At 49.3% G+C, this 16,823-nt stretch overlaps 1 protein-coding gene across 1 annotated transcript in view; it reads left to right on the top strand.

The window, feature by feature from the left end:
* Positions 1–3,484: 3,484 nt before the first annotated feature.
* Positions 3,485–16,823, top strand: part of LOC138998350 (zinc finger protein 416-like) — a 118,607-nt gene continuing 105,268 nt past the window's right edge. Inside the window, exon 1 of the mRNA XM_070400424.1 lies at positions 3,485–3,568. The gene's annotated coding sequence lies outside the window, so the exon portion shown is untranslated. The remainder of the gene's footprint in view (positions 3,569–16,823) is intronic.

A 16,823-nucleotide genomic window follows, 5' to 3' on the forward strand; every position in this document is an offset into this window, starting at 1 on the left:
TGTCGGACTGCAGTGGGAAGGCCAGGGAGGGTTGGGGGACAGGAGGGAGGGGAGTAAGAGATCAACCGAAGGACTTGTATGCACCCATATAACCATAACTAATGGACATAAGACACTGGGGGGTAAGGGAGGGCAGGGGCTTGTCAAGGGCGGGGGGGAAAAAAGGACACTTATGTAATACCCTTTGTAATACTTTAAGCGAAAAAAAAATAAAAAATAGAGCAAAAGTAGGCTTACAGATATGAGTATGCAAAACACAGAGTTTATTCTTTTTTATATAAGTCTTTTATATATTTAAAAATATTTTATTGACCTTTTAGGAAGACAGGAAGGGAGAGAGAGAGAAATGGTGATATGAGAAAGAAACATTGAACTGCTGCCTCCTGCACATCACCTACAGGACATCCAGGCAGGCATGTGCCCTGACCTGTAATGGAACCAGTGACCTTTCAGGGCAAGGGATGGTGCCCAATTAACTGAAGTAGAATGACCAGGGAAGAGATTATTCTTGTTTTATTACTTATTAACTATTGTATTAACTTCCATACCAACAACCCTAAACCTACTTTACCACACCCTATATTTACCTCCTGCCCTTTTATACTTTCTGCCTACCCCAGTTCTAAATGCAGTCATTGATTTTCCTTCCAAGATTAGTTCATATTTTTCATGTTATAAACATTGTAATGTGTATATTATTTTAAAAATATGCGACTCTTTCAAGCTACAGAGTTATTTTCAGGTTCAACACTAATGCTTATGTGAAAAGTTAATTATCTTTTTATTGCTGAGTAGTACTGTGTTCTGTAAATAAGCACTCTATTGATCAGTTTATGGTTTTAGCTATTTTTAGGTTTGTGATATTATAAATACATTTTCTGGGGATATTGGGTTCAGTTCTTTATATAAATGTTTTTCTTGTCTAACTGTTGCAGTATAGGTGAGTGTTTTACTTTTAAGATATGCAGAGCTGTGATCTAAAATGGTCCTTCCTTTGCCTTCCCAGCACATGCGCTGTTTAATATTTTTAAACTGTAGGCCTGAAAATCTGTAGTGTTAACTTGTTTTGTTTTAAATCCATTTATCTAAGAAATTTTTAGTGACCATTTCTTTATGCATTTATTTGCACTGTCTTTATATTTTTGTTGAAAAGTCTGGTCAGAAACTTTTGCCAATTTTTAAAAGGAATTTATGATTTAATCAATAGGAAGACAGTTCAGCATCTAAGACATCTGTTTTCACTTCACTCATTCCTCAAGGACTCAACTTCTTTCTTTGCCATTTGGAACTATATGTTTTGAATACTGGGAAGAAAATTGTTTTTCTAAAATTGTATCCTATGTAGAATGTAAAGCCCACTTGTATGATACACTTATAAGGTTAACCTACGTTGCTAACATTCTCCACCATTCAGTTTAAGTTGAAGTATTCAATAGTATATTAAGTGAAATCAAGGTCTGTAGTATTTGTCAATTTTTCTGGTGTAAACACTATCATCACCATCACTTTCAAACTACCAAAGTCATAGCACTGAACATCAGCCTGATAAGATACTTCAGTAGCAAATCATTATATTTTATTTCCAAGTTATTGATACAGTAGGTACAAACATGCTCAAGAACATTCATAATAAAATTGTAAAATGCCGAAGCCGGTTTGGCTCAGTGGATAGAGCGTCGGCCTGCGGACTGAAGGGTCCCAGGTTCGATTCCGGTCAAGGGCATGTACCTGGGTTGCGGGCACATCCCCAGTGGGGGATGTGCAGGAGGCAGCTGATCGATGTTTCTCTCTCATCGATGTTTCTAGCTCTCTATCGCTCTCCCTTTCTCTCTGTAAAAAATCAATAAAAATATATTTTTTAAAAAATTTGTAAAATAATTGGGAAGTGGCAAGTTTTAATCATTTTTTTTAAAAACTTGATGTAAGTATAATTGATTTAAAACATACATTCAAAACTGTATTTTTATTGATTTCAGAGAGGAAGGGAGGATAGAAACATCAATGATGACAGAGAATCACTGATAGCCTGCCTCCTACATACCTCACAATGGGGATCCAGCACACCTGAGTATGTGTCCTGACTGGGAATGCAACTGTGACCTCTAGTTTCATAGGTCAATGCTCAACCATTGAACCACACCGGTCAGGCTCTCCTAAGCTTTTAAAGGATCCCAATTAACCTGAAAGGGGGGCAGCAATGAGCAGTGACAGCTCAGCCTGGACTAACCCCTGAACCTGCGCTCAAGGCCTCCCTTTCTCTGATTCTCCAGTGAGCTCACAGCAGCCCTCCCTGGCTCATTTATTTCCCACAATGTTTCAAGGAGCCCCTCCTAGTCTCTCTGCTGGTCCTTGTTCTATCCTAAGCCCTAGTTTCTTTTTTTTCATTATCCCCAGCTTTAATAAATGTTCCCTCAAAATCTCTGAACTCATGTGACATCTTTTCTGCATGAATTCAAGAACTCAAACACTACAGGCCAAGCTGAGGGAGACCAGCTCCAGGCTGGTTCCTGTTCCCTAAAAGTTATGCCTGGGACATTCTCCTATATAATAAAAGACTAATATGCAAATCAACCAAAGGGCTTAAGGACTGGTCACTATGATGCACATTGACCACCAGGGTGCACACGATCAATGCAGCACAAGGGGAGCCTGCTCAGCCAAAAGATGGGCTCAGGTGGGAAGTGCAATAACTGTCCATGGCAGGAGCCTCTCCCACCTCAGTGGCAGCGCTAAGGATGTGGGACTGCAGGCTCAGGCTTGTTCTTGGGGCCGTCAGTCAGACATCCTCCGAGACCTTCTGGTGTGGAAGAGGCAGGCGGGGCTGGGGAACCCCCTCCCTCCCACTGCACTATTTCCTGCACTGGCGCCTCTAGTCCTCTACAAAGACAGAGCAAGGCAACTCCGCTGCCTCCGCGCCAAGTCTGTCGGCTCCCTGGAACCTAGGGCTGCCGAGAGAACCAGGGGCTCAGCAGCCGCCGCTGGGCCGCAGTGTGCGGGTCGCACGGTGTTCCCAGGGGTGCACGGTGTCCCTGAGGGGCCCACAGGTGTGTGGGGAGCACAGGTGACATTGGGGGGCGTAGCCTGAGCGGTCCCCTCGGCGGTCACCCCTTCCGGCCCCGCTCACCCGGCTCTGCGCGGCCTCCCTGCACTCGGCGCCGCGCCCCGGAGCGAACCTAGAGCCGTGGGCGGCGAGGGCGCGGCCGAGAGAACCGAGCCTGCGCTCCCAAGGACCCCCCAGGCTGCCAGGGCCACTGCCCGGCTCCCGCGGCGCACGGCAGAGTCGCGACGGCGCGTGGGGCTGCTTTACGACAGGTCGCGGGGCACGCGGGCCGAACGTGCGCTTTCCCCCCACGAGCCTGGCGGCAGCGGCGGCACGGGGTCCGGCGGCCTTTTAGGGCTGCTGCGCGCGGTGGCTGACGGCGGGCGTGGGTCCCGGCGGGGCACCGAAGGCCGTTTTCCCAGGGACCGCGGCTGTCGGCCGGGGCGGGGCTGCGGGACCTGACGCGGGCGGGAGCCGAGGAGTCGCTGGGCCTTGGCGGCGGGGCGCGCGATGGCGCGGGCGGCACAGGTGAGCGCGGCGGGGCCCGCGCGGGCCTCCTGCTCCGCGGCGGGTCGCCCACCCTGAGGCGCGGACCCGGGCGGTCCTGCCCGGGCCCCTGGATCCAACGCGGCCGGGCGGGACGGGCCGGCACCCCGGCTCACTAACCTCCCGGCCCGGTCGAGGGGCCTCCTCACCCCACGGCCGTTGTGAGGTCAGGCCGGCGGGCGCGTCGGGGGCCGGGCGACAAGCCGGGAGCGGTCGCTGCGGCCAGTAGCTGCCGCCGTTACCGCCACCGCCGGACCCTTCACTGGCCCAGCCGGGAGGGGTGCGAGGGATGCCGCCGGGGGCCCAGCTCCGGTGCCGCACCCCGTAAAGGGCAGACCTCCCACCTGGCCACTCACCTCTGGGAAGCCAAGACCAACCCGCGAAGATCTCTGGGTCACGTGCCGGGAGGGAGGGGAGCCGGGGGGAACGAAGCCCCCTGGTTACTGGCTCGGACCCACCGGGGATCAGTTTCTGTCGATGTTCCATCCTCCAGCGGAGCTGTTTCAGAGACTCTGGGCTGGGGCCCAACGGGAGGCTAGTGAACGAGGATCTCATTGTTACCACATTGGGGGGCGGGGATCAGCATGGTGGGGCCCGGGAGCCGCTGGGCCTCCGGAGCCCGAGGTGTGCCCTTCGCATGATCCGGTCGCTCTCCTTTCCTGTGGAGCTCCATTCCCCTCAGGGAAGGCGTGCGGGGTGCTGGGATTGTGGAGGAACGGGAGGAAGTGAGACCTCTGGGGAGCTTGGAGGTGTTTGTTTCTCTTAGAGCCGTGGCTCGCGAGCCACATTCAGCTCTTTGGCCCCTTGAGTGTGGCTCTTCCTAAGCCTTAGATGCAAGCAGGTCCATCACACAGGTGTACCCTAATTAAGTTAATAACAATGTACCTACCTATATAGTTTAAGTTTAAAAAATCTGGCTCTCAAAAGAAATTTCAATCGTTGTACTGTTGATATTTGGCTCTGTTGACTGATGAGTTTGCCGACCACTGTAAGAGGTAGTTTTTCCAGAAACTCGAGCCTAGATCGCCTTGGGCCGGTGGTGCTTAGGTAGTCCTGTTGCCTGGAGACCCAGCTGCTGGGCTGCATTCCTGAAAGGGACGTCCTGGTGCCAACAGCAGCTTCCAGTGTGAGGCCTGAGGAACCTGTGCCCTTTCCATGCCAGAGTTCAGACAACTGCGTGGCACACCGACAGGATGCGTCTGCTCCCTGTACAGCCGGAGGAGCCTGCCATCCTGGCCCAGAGCCCAGGAGAGAGAGAGAAACATGGATTTGTTGTTCCACTTACTTGTGCGCTCATTGGTTGATTCTTGCATGTGCGCTTGTTATATTGTAAATCAGTGAGCTAAAACAGAAGACGCCTTAATCAATAAGCCAAATTAATTTGGAGTCTTATGCTAGTGGGCTCAGAGAAAATATTGCTTTTCAAATTCTGGGCCCAACATGGAGGAAGTCTTCCCTTTTAATACTTTTTCCAGTTCTTTGCCTTCCAAATTTGGAATGAGACTTCCGGACCTTCTGAGAAAGAAGCCCTGTGTGCTGGGAAGGGGCCCTGAGACCATATCTCAAGGCTTGGCCTGGCGCCAGCACTGACAGCTCTGTCTGGGGCATAGTTTCTGGCCTCTCTGGAATGGGAGTAGTCTTATCTTCCCTATTATTTAAGCAAGCAAATGTTTACAGAAGCCAAATTTCAGGGTTAAAATTTCAAGCAGCAGTTTTTATATAAGATGGAGGTTACTATGCTTCACGCTGATCAGGAATCAAACCGGGACTTTCTGGTTCATAGGCTGCTCAACCACTGAACCATGCCAGCTGGATGACTTCTTTCTTTCATATATATATTGATTACAGAGAGGATGGGAAAGGGAGAGAGAGAGAGAAAAAAAAAGACAGAGCAAGGCATGATTTTGCTTACAAGACTTGGAGGAAAACGTGACAGCACACACTCACTTTATTATTGTTGGGTCAAATCAGTCTTAACATTGTTCATTTTTTAAATGTGTTTATTGATTTTTTAGAGAGAAAGGAAGAGGAAGAAACATCAATGATGAGAGAGAATCATTGACCAGCTGCCTCCTGCATTCCCCCTACTGGGATAGAGCCCCTAACCTAGGCATGTGCCTTGACCTGGAATCAAACCAGGGATATCTTGGTTCATGGGTACACACCCAACCACTAAGCCACACCGGCTGTGCACACTATTCTTTTTTTCATTGCTGACTCTATTACAGATGTTCCCAGTTTCCCCCCATACTCCTGCCCCTTTTTCTCCCTCTACCCTGCCCCCACTGCATCTAGTCCTCACCACAATATTGTATATGTCCATGGCCTGTGCATATATGTATGTACTTTGTTTAAAATGTTTTATCTTGAATTTAGAGAGTAGAAGGGAGAGGGAGGGGAGAAACATCAATGATGAGAGAAAATCACTGATTAGCTGCCTCCTGCACCTCCCCACCCCCACTCTGGAATTTAAGCCTGCAACCCATGTATGTGCCCTGACCTGGAAAAGAGCCAGTATCCCATGACCTCATCATTTGTGGAGTATAATGAACAGCATAAATTGATGAACAAAAATAGATTCAGAGACATAGAAGCATCAAATAGATAATCAAACTTCAGAGGGAAGGTGGGGGTGGGGGCGTTAAGAGATCAACCAGAGGACTTGTATGCATGCATATAAGCTTAACCAATGGACACAGACAGTAGGGGGTTGAGTGCATGTGCTAGGGGGTGAGGGTGGGAGTGGCCAGGGAGAGGTCAGTGGAGGAAAAAGGAGACATGTAATAATATATGTAATACTTTAAACAATAAAGAATTAAAAAGAATAAAAATAAATAAAAACCAAAGAAAAAAAGAACCATGACCTCCTGGTACATAGGTCAAGGCTCAACAAATAAGCTGCACCAGCTGGGCTACATTATTTTAAAATTTAAAAAAAACTCGTATTTTTTATTGTTGACTAGAGGCCTGATACGCCAGTGGGGTCCCTCAGCATGGCCTGCAGGGATGGGGTCAAAACTGGCAGTCCAAAACCCCTTGCTGCTCCTGCCTGCCCCTCCTGCTCATCCCGGCCCCGCTGCGCCTGCCAGAGCCACTGCCTCTTTTCGGTAGGTTGGCTGTCACTTTACTGCGATCTCTGGGCTGCTGGGCTGTGGCAGCCAGCTGCACCCGTAGGTCAGCTGAGTGGTGCTCCCACTGAGAACAAACACATTGAACAGGGGGCAGCTCCTGCATTGAGTGGCTGCCCCCTGGTGGTCAGTGCACGTTATAGCAACTGGTCGACTGGTCTTTTGGTTGCTTAGGCTTTTATATATATACTAGAGGCCCGGTGCACAAAAATTTGTGCACTCGGGGGGGTGGGGAGGGGGGTCCCCCAGCCAGGCCTGTGCCCTCTCCCAGTCTGGGACCCCTCGGGAGATAACGACCTGCTGGCTTAGGCCTGCTCCTGGGTGGTAGAGGGCAGGCCCAATCCCTAAGTGCAGCCCCTGGTCAGGCTCAGAGCAGGGCCGATTGGGGAGTTGGGGTGCCGCCCCCTATCATGCACAGAGCAGGGCCGATAGGGGAGTTGGGGCACCACCCCCTGTCACACACAGAGCAGGGCGGATCAGGGGGTTGGGCACCGCCCCCTGTCACTCACAGAGTAGGGCCGATAGGGGAGTTGGGGCACCACCCCCTGTCACAGAGCAGGGCGGATCAGGGGGTTGGGGCGCTGCACCCTGTCACACTCAGGGCAGGGCCGATGGAGAGGTTATGGCTCTACCCTGTCACACACAGAGCAGGGCTGATCAGGGGGTTGGTGCACTGCACCCTGTCAAGCACAGAGCTGCAGGGCAATCAGGGGATTGGGGAACTCAACCCTATCAGGCACAGAGCAGGGCTGATCAGGGGGTTGGGGCGCCTTCCCTTGTCAGGAACAGAGCAGGGCAGATAGGGAGGTTGTGGCCCCGCCCCCTGTCACACACAGAGCCGCAGGGCGATCAGGGTGTTTGGGCGCTGCCCCCTGTAATGCTGATCCCAGTGCCAGGAGCCTCGCTGCTTTGCTGATCCTGGTGCCGGGAGGCATATTACCCTTTTACTATATAGGATAGAGGCCTGGTGCATGGGTGGAGGCCGGCTGGTTTGCCCTGAAGGGTGTCCTGGATCAGGGTGGGGGTCCCCACTGGGGTGCCTGGCCAGGCTGGGTGAGGGGCTGAGGGCTGTTTTCCGGTTGGTGAGTGACTGAAGCTCCCAACCGCTCCTTGTTTTCTTTTTTTTTTTTTTATTCTGGGCCAGCTTTAGCTCTGAGGCCTCGGCTGCTGAAAACATCGATACAATGTTGTGGTCTGGCTGGCTTTCAGTCCGGCTGGTTTCTGGGGTTTTGTTTAGCTTCTTATTTGCAACATAGTATATAGTTGCTTAGACTTGCAGCTGAGAGGCCAGCAAGTTAGGCGGGGAACGTTGGAATCTGCAGTCACTGAAGCAAGCAAGCCTCCCTGCTCGCTTCAGTGCATGGCTGCCGGCTGCCATCTTGGCTGACAGTTAATTTGCATAAGGATATGCTGATTAGCCAATGGGAAGGGTAGTGGTCGTACCCTAATTACCATGTTTCTCTTTTATTAGTGTAGATATTCTAGGCCCAGTGCACAAATTTGTGCACCTTGAAAGGAACTGTGAGCCACGAGGCTGAGGTGGGCACGGGGTGGGTCTCAGCCAATCCTCCACACCCCTGCCCGGCCCCTCCCACCACAACCCCTGCCACACCGCCTCTCCCATGCGCTCATGGCGCCGGCCCTGCTCACATTCTTTTTTTTTCAGTTGATCAGCATAGCGAGGTTCTCTAGCCAAGATCTCCAGCCAGATTCTGTTTTTTGTCTTTTTTTTTTTCCGTTGAATTTTTCTTTTTTTTAATTTTAGTTCTTGTTCTTTTTTTTAATATTGTAACAATTATTTTTATTTATTTATTTTTAAATTAAATCTTTATTGTTCAGATTATTACATTGGTTCCTCTTTTTTCCCACCATAACAACCCTCCACCCAGTTCCCACCCTACCCTCCGCCCTCACTCCCCACCCACTGTCCTCATCTATAGGTGCACAATTATTGTCCAGTCTCTTCCCGCACCCCCCACTCCCCTTTCCCCCCCAAGAATAGGCAGTCCATTCCCTTTCTATGTCCTTGTTTCTATTATAATCACCAGTTCATACTGTTCATCAGATTATTCACTTGATTTTTAGATTCACTTGTTGATAGATGTGTATTTGTTGTTCATAATTTGTATCTTTACCTTTTTCTTCTCCCTCTTCTTAAAGGATACCTTTCAGCATTTCATATAATACTGGTTTGGTGGTGATGAACTCCTTTATCTTTTTCTTATCTGTGAAGCTCCTTATCTGACCTTCAATTCTGAATGATAGCTTTGCTGGATAAAGTAATCTTGGTTGTAGGTTCTTGGTATTCATCACTTTGAATATTTCTTGCCACTCCCTTCTGGCCTGCAAAGTTTCTGTTGAGAAATGAGCTGACAGTTGTATGGGTACTCCCTTGTAGGTAACTGACTTTCTCTTGCTGCTTTTAGGATACTCTCTTTGTCTTTTGCTCTTGGCATTTTAATTATGATGTGTCTTGGTGTGGTCCTCTTTGGATTCCTTTTGTTTGGGGTTCTCTGCACTTCCTGGACTTGTAAGTCTGTTTCTTTCACGAGGTAGGGGAAGTTTTCTGTCATTATTTCTTCAAATAGGTTTTCAATATCTTGCTCTCTCTCTTCTTCTGGCACCCCCATAATTCAGATGTTGGTACGCTTGGAGCTGTCCCAGAGGCTCCTTACACTATCTTCGTATTTTTGGATTCTTTTTTCTTTTTGCTTATCCAGTTGGGTGTTTTTTGCTTCTTCATATTTCAAATCTTTGACTTGATTCTTATGATCCTCTAGTCTGCTGTTGGAACTCTGTATAATATTCTTTATTTCAGTCAGTGTATGCTTAATTTCTAGTTGGTCCTTTTTCATATCCTCGAGGGCCTCACTAAATTTATCGGCGGTCTCACTAGCCTTATTGAGGGTCTTACTAAATTTATCGGCAGTTTTTAGAAAATTCTTTAAAAACCTTATAAAGTGTGGTTTTGAACTCTATATCCAGTAGTTTGCTTTCCTCCATTTCTGTCATTTGTGACCTATTTCTTTGTTTCCACATTTTTTTTTTTGAACTGATATTCTGTGTTTATTAATATGACCATGTAATATTGTTACTGTTATGCCCAGATTTGAGGATCCCCAAGAAACCACATCAGGGAGCCACCAGTCCGATGCAAAAGCATAAGAGTCTTTATTCGAGCTAGCTCGGCTCCCCCACCTTGCCGACGCAGCGACAGGAAACAGAGAGAGAGATAACTCTGTGTGGAGACCGGTTATATAGGGGAGTTGGAGGAAGGGGAGGAGAAAGGACTGTGCTCTGACGATTGGCCAGGCACAAGTCTGTGTCTTGTTCCTGGGTGTGGCTAGCAGAGGCTTAGACTTCCGGGAAGAAGCTCCTTGCCAAGCATGTGGCCAAGGTAAGATGGAGCACTTACCCTGGGGCAAGGTGGAGGGCGTAGCCCTTACCCTGGGGCAAGGTGTTTCCACATTTTTTATGTTTCCATGTGTTGATAGAGTGGCTTTCTGTGCTAGGTGTCCTATAGGGCCCAGTGGCTCAGCCTCCCCAATCACAGGGCCTGTCCTTTGAGGAAGGATATATTTTCCCTGAAATTTTAACCATGGGTCTTCCTGCATAACCCCAAGAGCTACTAGGGACTGAAGTTCTTCTAGAGTGTATTAGGGTGTTATATGGGGTATAGCTAAGACACTCTGGTGCTCCCCTTTTTGGGCTTTGTGCACAGTCTTGTAGTTAAGCCTTGATTGTTGTAGGTTTCCCTGGGAGGAATTGACCTCCAGGCCATTTGGCTGTGAGAATCAGCTGTGTCTATGGTGGGAGAACTTCTGTGCTGGAGACACCCTTCTGGGGCAAGACTTGCTTCAGTGGGGCTTTGGTGCTCACTGAGTCTGCCTCTTGAGGGTGTACCTTATGAATCTGAGGAGTTGTAATCTGGATGGTCCCACTCTGACCACCAGGTACACTGGCTCTGGGATCTCTAAGGAGGTGCTAATTTAGCCTCTGCCTGAGGCTACCCAGCAGGAGCTATGGAGAGATCTGCAGATTCCTCTTCTTTGTTTGGGGTTTGGAGGTGCCCAGATGAGGCCCAGCTGTGAAGCAATGCAAGCTGCTCTGGGGCCTTGGGCCTTCTTTTGGATGTTCTGGGTCTCTCTGACCCAGCTGCAGTTTGTTAGGTAATTTTCAGATTGCAAAGGGCCTGGTCTTTCATATGCAAAAGCCTCTGTGCACAGCTTGGGTGGGGCGGGGTCTCAGGGAATCAACAGGGTGGAGCTAACAGCTATGGCTCCTCCTCAGTCCTACTCTAAGAGGCCCCTTGTCTCAGTGTCCCGGTAATCGCCTCTGAGAGAAAGCCACCCTTGAGTTCCGCCCAATGTGAGACAGTCCAGTTTCTCCCCGTATGAGTCTGAGTCCCCAGAGACTCGCCTGGAACTGGAGGTCAGAGCAGCTGGGAACTTGAGACTTCCTCCTGATTGAAAAAGACAACCGTGTCCTCAGTTGCCAGCCCTTTCCACGTGTGCCTCTGTACCTCTGCACTTTACTTCCACACCTCCTCTGAGTCTCAGTGTGCTTTTCTCTTTCCTTCTAGTTGTAAAATTTCCACTCAGCCAGCCTTCCTGTGGTTCTGGATGATGTCTGTTTTGTCTTTTAGTTGTATTTTTGAAGTAGTTGTGGGAGGCAGCAATTTCCGGTGTTTACCTATGATGCCGCCATCTTGGTTTCTCTCGAACAGAGTGCTTCAGAATTTGCCTTTTCTATCTTGCCTAAAGATTGGGGATGGTGGGGGGTGGGGCAAGTTCCACTGGATGTTCAGAGTGGAGGAGACCTGTTGAGTTGTTTGAGATATGAAAGCAGGTCCATTATCTGATTGTAATGAGGTGAGGAGGCTGAATCTGGGAATGATATGCAGAATGGGAGCTTGTGTGATCTTGATGGAATTTTTCTGACGCAGTGGGGAATGCTTTTACCCAGCCTGAGAAAATATCTATGAGGATTAAGAGGTATTTGGCATGTTGTTTTTAATAGGAGGCATATGTGTGAAGTCAATTTGCCAGTCTTGTCCAGGGATTTGGCCCCTAGCCTGATGAGTGGGGAAAGAAGGAAGTCTAACCTGTCCTTGGGGAGATACTGAGTGACAAGTAGAACAGGTTTTGGTGACATCTTGCAGTAGGAAGGCTAGGCTGGGACATGTGGTGAGGGGTTGTAGGAGTTGTAAATGTATCCTATACGTAGGGAATTGTGAATAGCCTGTAAGATATCACAGGGCCTGTTCTTTGAGGAAGGATATATTTTCCCTGAAATTTTAACCATGGATCTTCCTGCATAGCCCCAAGAGCTACTAGGGACTGAAGTTTCTCTGAAGTGTATTAGGATGTTATATGGGGTATAGCTAAGAGTTGGGGAGACATAGGCTTCCTCTGAGCCACATCTTGGTCTCCTGTCTGCTCTTTTATTTCCCTATATTATGGGATCATTCCTGACTCGGAGTCCTTTGCAGTGTATGACTTTTAAGAAGGTTATAAGAGGGGAGAGACATTCCTAAATAACAAGCAGGAAGACCTGTGAGGCTTTCAATGATTGTGTCAAGAACTGTGAATTAGAGTTGGAAATAAAGAAAGGATGGACCAATTTAAGGATGTAAGCAACAGGAGAGAGTCTGGGCTGCTTTAGCTTACTACGAGAGAAGGGGTTCCTTTGGGACATCAGGGGTGATCAGGTCTTGACTCACCTGTCAACACAATCCTTCCACCCATTCACAAATAAGCAGCCTTAGCCAAAAAGTAAACAGTGAGCATTTACATTTATGAACACACTTTAAACACAGTCTTACTTTCAAGAAAATATACCTACCTTAAAGTACAAGAGACCATGGGTAATAACTAAGAGCAGGCAAATTAAAACATGTCTAGCAATCAAAATTCAGTATTCTATCCTATATAATAAAAGAGAAACATGCAAATTAACTGTCCCTCCCCTATGCTCAACCCAGGCCCACAAGCCAATCATGAGTGTGTATGCAAATTAACCCAACTAAGATGGCAGCAGCCACAGAGCTGGAGCGAGCAGGAGGCTTTGGTTGTCCCCAACGATGGAGGAAGCCAAGCTTCCCGCCTGCCTTGGCTGGCCCTGGGCTCCGCTCAAGGCTACAAAGTTTTAATTATAGAAGATAAATCCCAGGGAAAAAAAGAAGAAGAAAAGGAGAGGCTGTGAGCTTGGGTTGCCGGGGGGCATGGCCAGCCTGAAAACAGCCATCAGCCCTCACTCAGGCTGGCCAGGCACCCCAGCAGGACTCCCTCACCCCGAAGGGGCTATGGACAGCCTGAAAACAGCCCTCAGCCCCTCACCCAGGCTTTCCACACCCCCATGGGGTGAGGGTCCCCACTAGCGGACTTGACCAGCCTGCAAATAGCCATCAGGCCCTCACCCAAGCTGGTCAGGCACCCCAGTAGGGACCCCCACCCTGAAGGGGGTGTGGCCAGCTTGCAAACAGCCATTAGCCCCTCACCCAGGCTGGTCAGGCACCCCAGTAGGGACCCCCACCCTGAAGGGGGTGTGGCCAGCCTGAAAACAGCCCTCTGCCCCTCACCCAGGCTGGCCACACCCCCATGGGGTGAGGGTCCCCACTGGGGGCTTGACCAGCCTGCAAACAGCCATCAGCCCCTCACCCAGGCTAGCCAGGCACCCCAGTGGTGACCCCTACCCTGAAGGGTGTGTGGCCAGTTTGAAAACAGCCCTCAACCCCTCACCCAGGCTGGCTAGGCACCCCAGTGGGGACCCCCAACCTAAAGGGGGTGTGGCCAGCCTGTAAACAGCCCTCATCCCCTCACCCATGCTGGCCAGGCACCCCAGCGGGACCCCCACCCTGATCCAGGACACCTTCAGGGTAAACCAGCCGGCCCCCACCCATGCACCAGGCCTCTATCCTATATAATAAAAGGGTAATATGCAAATTGACCCTAACAGCAGAACAACTGGGGATGACTGGTCACTATGACACACTGACCACCAGGGGCAGATGCTCAATGCAGGAGCTGCCCTCTGATGGTCAGTGTGCTCCCACAGGGGGAGCTCTGCTCAGCCACAAGTCAGGCTGATGGCTGCCAGCACAGCAGTGGTGGCAGGAGCCTCTCCCGCCTCCTCAGCAGCACTAAGGATGTCCGACTGCAGCTTAGGCCTTCTCCCTGCTGGCAAGTGGACATCCCCTGAGGGCTCCCAGGTTGCCAGAGGGATGTCCCCCAGGCAGTGAGCCTAAGCCAGCAGGTGGACATCCCCCAAGGGTTCCCAGACTGCGAGAGGGCACAGGCCGGGCTGAGGGACCCCCCTGATTGCACAAATTTTTGTGCACCGGGCCTCTAGTTTTAAAATATTTAGATGTTTATCATTTAACCCAGCAGTGGTACAAAGCCTTTAAGTTACCAAAGACTGCAAAATTATTTGTAGGCACATGAGGCTGGAGAAAAAACAGGTGGAAGAGAGAACAGGCCCGGCAGCCTGTTTTCAGGCCTCTAGCCACTTGGATTTAAAACCGTCACATTTTCCTTAGAGATAACATGCTGACGTTTGGGTGATAATGAGTTCAGCTTCTGATAGTAGCCAGACTGTTAAGTAAGCATTCCTAGTTTTGCAGTAAAGAAAGTTCTTTGGGAAGGCAGTGGGGGGAGGTGAGAAGACTCCCAGGTAGTAGTTTTCAGAGCATTAAAGGATCTAAAGGCTCCATTTAGGCCATTGAGACTTATCATTGTCTTCATGTCATATCATAGAGAAGACAGAAGTTGGGAACTCAGAGGTGAGAGTACCCAGCGATTCTGAGAGAGTATTTCTTTTTCAGAGGAGGGGACAATCATGGAGGAGAGAAGGCATTTACAGTCTAAGGCAAGGGTCCTCAAACTTTTTAAACAGGGGGCCAGTTCACTGTCCCTCAGACCATTGGAGGGCCGGACTATAGTTTAAAAAAAAACTAGTCGGCTGCTAAGCAACAGGCAGCAGCGGCAAAAACACCCGGCGGGCCGGATAAATGTCTTCGGCGGGCCGCATGTGGCCCACGGGCCATAGTTTGGGGACCCCTGGTCTAAGGAATGGCACATCTTTGTGGGGAGATAGTGAAACTGAGGTAGGTGACTGATGTTTGGGACACCTGGGTTTTATGAGGGAATGCGCTGTAGCCCAGATCAGGCACCGAGGTAGAATGAGAAAAGAGTTTATGGGGTTATTTAGTAAGTTGCAGTGTGGAGGTGAGGTGGCTAATGACTGTGAGACTAATCTGTCAACCCCATAATAGAGAATGAGGAGGGGAGAAGGGTCTCAGCGAATTCAGGGAGAGCAGAATAAGTGGTCCCAGTGTCAATTAAAAAGGAGATTGGCTTACCTACCACCACATTGTTACCTGAGGCTCTGTCCTGGTGATGTAAGTCTGTGGGGCCTTGTCAGAGCCTGGGCAGCTCCAGTCTTTGGTGGCCAGTCCCAGGAAGTCTGGGATCCCCAAAGCAGATCCAGAGGGTGGTCTTGCTGGACTGGCTGAAGTCCGACATGGAGGGGCCAGTCTGATTTCTAGTGGCCTTCCCTTTGGCACCATGGGTAAGGTCCAGGCTGGGGTCTCAGGTTTGAGCAGGACTAGGTCCAGTGTCCTTCCTTGTTGCATTTGAAGCATGGACCCAGAGATGTTTAGCCCCTGACTCACCCTTGGTTGGAGGACTGGCACTTCATTTGGGGTTTGTGAGAGTGGTGGCTAGGAGCTAAAAGGCCTTCATGTGGGCCTCAGCCTTGGCCTGATCTCACCTTTGTTTTTGGATATTGGTCGCCTCATCTCTATTATTAAAGACCTTAAAGGCCAGGTTAAGAAGGTCTTTTTGAGAGGTTTGTGGACCTGTGTCTACTTTTTGAAGTTTATGGTGTATGTTGGGAGATGATTGGAATATAAAATGGGTGTTCAGAAGAAGGGCTCCCTCTAGCAAGGTGGGTTCTAAGGTAATAAATTTGTGTAAGGCTTCTGTGAAGCGGGAGGAGGAGAGCTGGGTTTTTGTCGGGGCCTTGAGTGAGTTCATTAAGTTTGTCATAATTGACCACCTTATGGGCAGCCTTTTTGAGTCCGACAATGAGACAGGCTATAGAGCCAGCGCCCTGGAGAACTGACTGCTAGTCCCATCTTGGGCCAGTTTGGGGGACCACATTAGCGCCATCTAGGTGGCCACCGAGTGCTATCTATGGAGGGCACAGCATGCTCCTGAGCTGCTAGTCAGACGTGCTCCTTCTCTGGGGTTAGAGAGGATGACAGGATGACTTAGATCTCATGCCAGGTTAGGTCATAGGACTGGGTCAGGTACTTAAATTCCTTAGTAAAGGTGGTCGGGTCGGTGGAAAAGATCTAATATGCCTCTCAATTTGTGCGAGGTCAGACATGGAAAATGGAATGTGTACCCAGATAATGCCCTCAGTTCCTGCTCCCTCCCTCAGGGGTAGAATGGGTGATGGAATAGAAGGAGCTATTGAGGAAGGCAGTCATAGGGTAGCCTGAGAGCAGGTGTTAGGTGGGAAAAGGTTGTATTGGAGCTCGAGTTTTGGGATTTGGATTCTCAGGGGCTGGAGGAGAAGGTGGTTGCTGGTTAGGAGGGTCTGGGTTTTGGCAATCTACTGCACTTGAGAGAAGGGATGTGTAAGGGGATGGAGGTTGTTGGTCTGCTGGGTTGAAAGTAGATTCAGAATTAGAAGTATTAGGGGAATGATGTTTTGTGTGAAGGAGAACAGTCTGATGGGTAGAGTAGGCCTGGACATAGGGAATCTCTGATCGTTTTCCATTGCAGTGACAGCAATTATCTATCAGTGGTTCTCAACCTTCCTAATGCTGCGACCCTTTAGTACAGTTCTTCATGTTGTGGTGACCCCCAACCATAAAATTATTTTCATTGCTACTTCATAACTGTAATTTTGCTACTATTATGAATTATAATGTAAATATCTGATATGCAGGATGTATTTTCATTGTTCGCGACCCACAGGTTGAGAACCGCTGATTAATGCATTAAAATTAAAAGTGCCATTTTTAGGCCATTGAGACTTCTCATCTAGTTTATATTGTGGCCAAACAGTGTTACAAAAGAAAATGATATAGTTGGGCATGA

The sequence above is a fragment of the Myotis yumanensis genome, unplaced genomic scaffold, assembly GCF_028538775.1.
Source record: "Myotis yumanensis isolate MYYU_CA2020_CCGP unplaced genomic scaffold, mMyoYum1.0.hap1 SCAF_20, whole genome shotgun sequence".
Taxonomy (NCBI): domain Eukaryota; kingdom Metazoa; phylum Chordata; class Mammalia; order Chiroptera; family Vespertilionidae; genus Myotis; species Myotis yumanensis.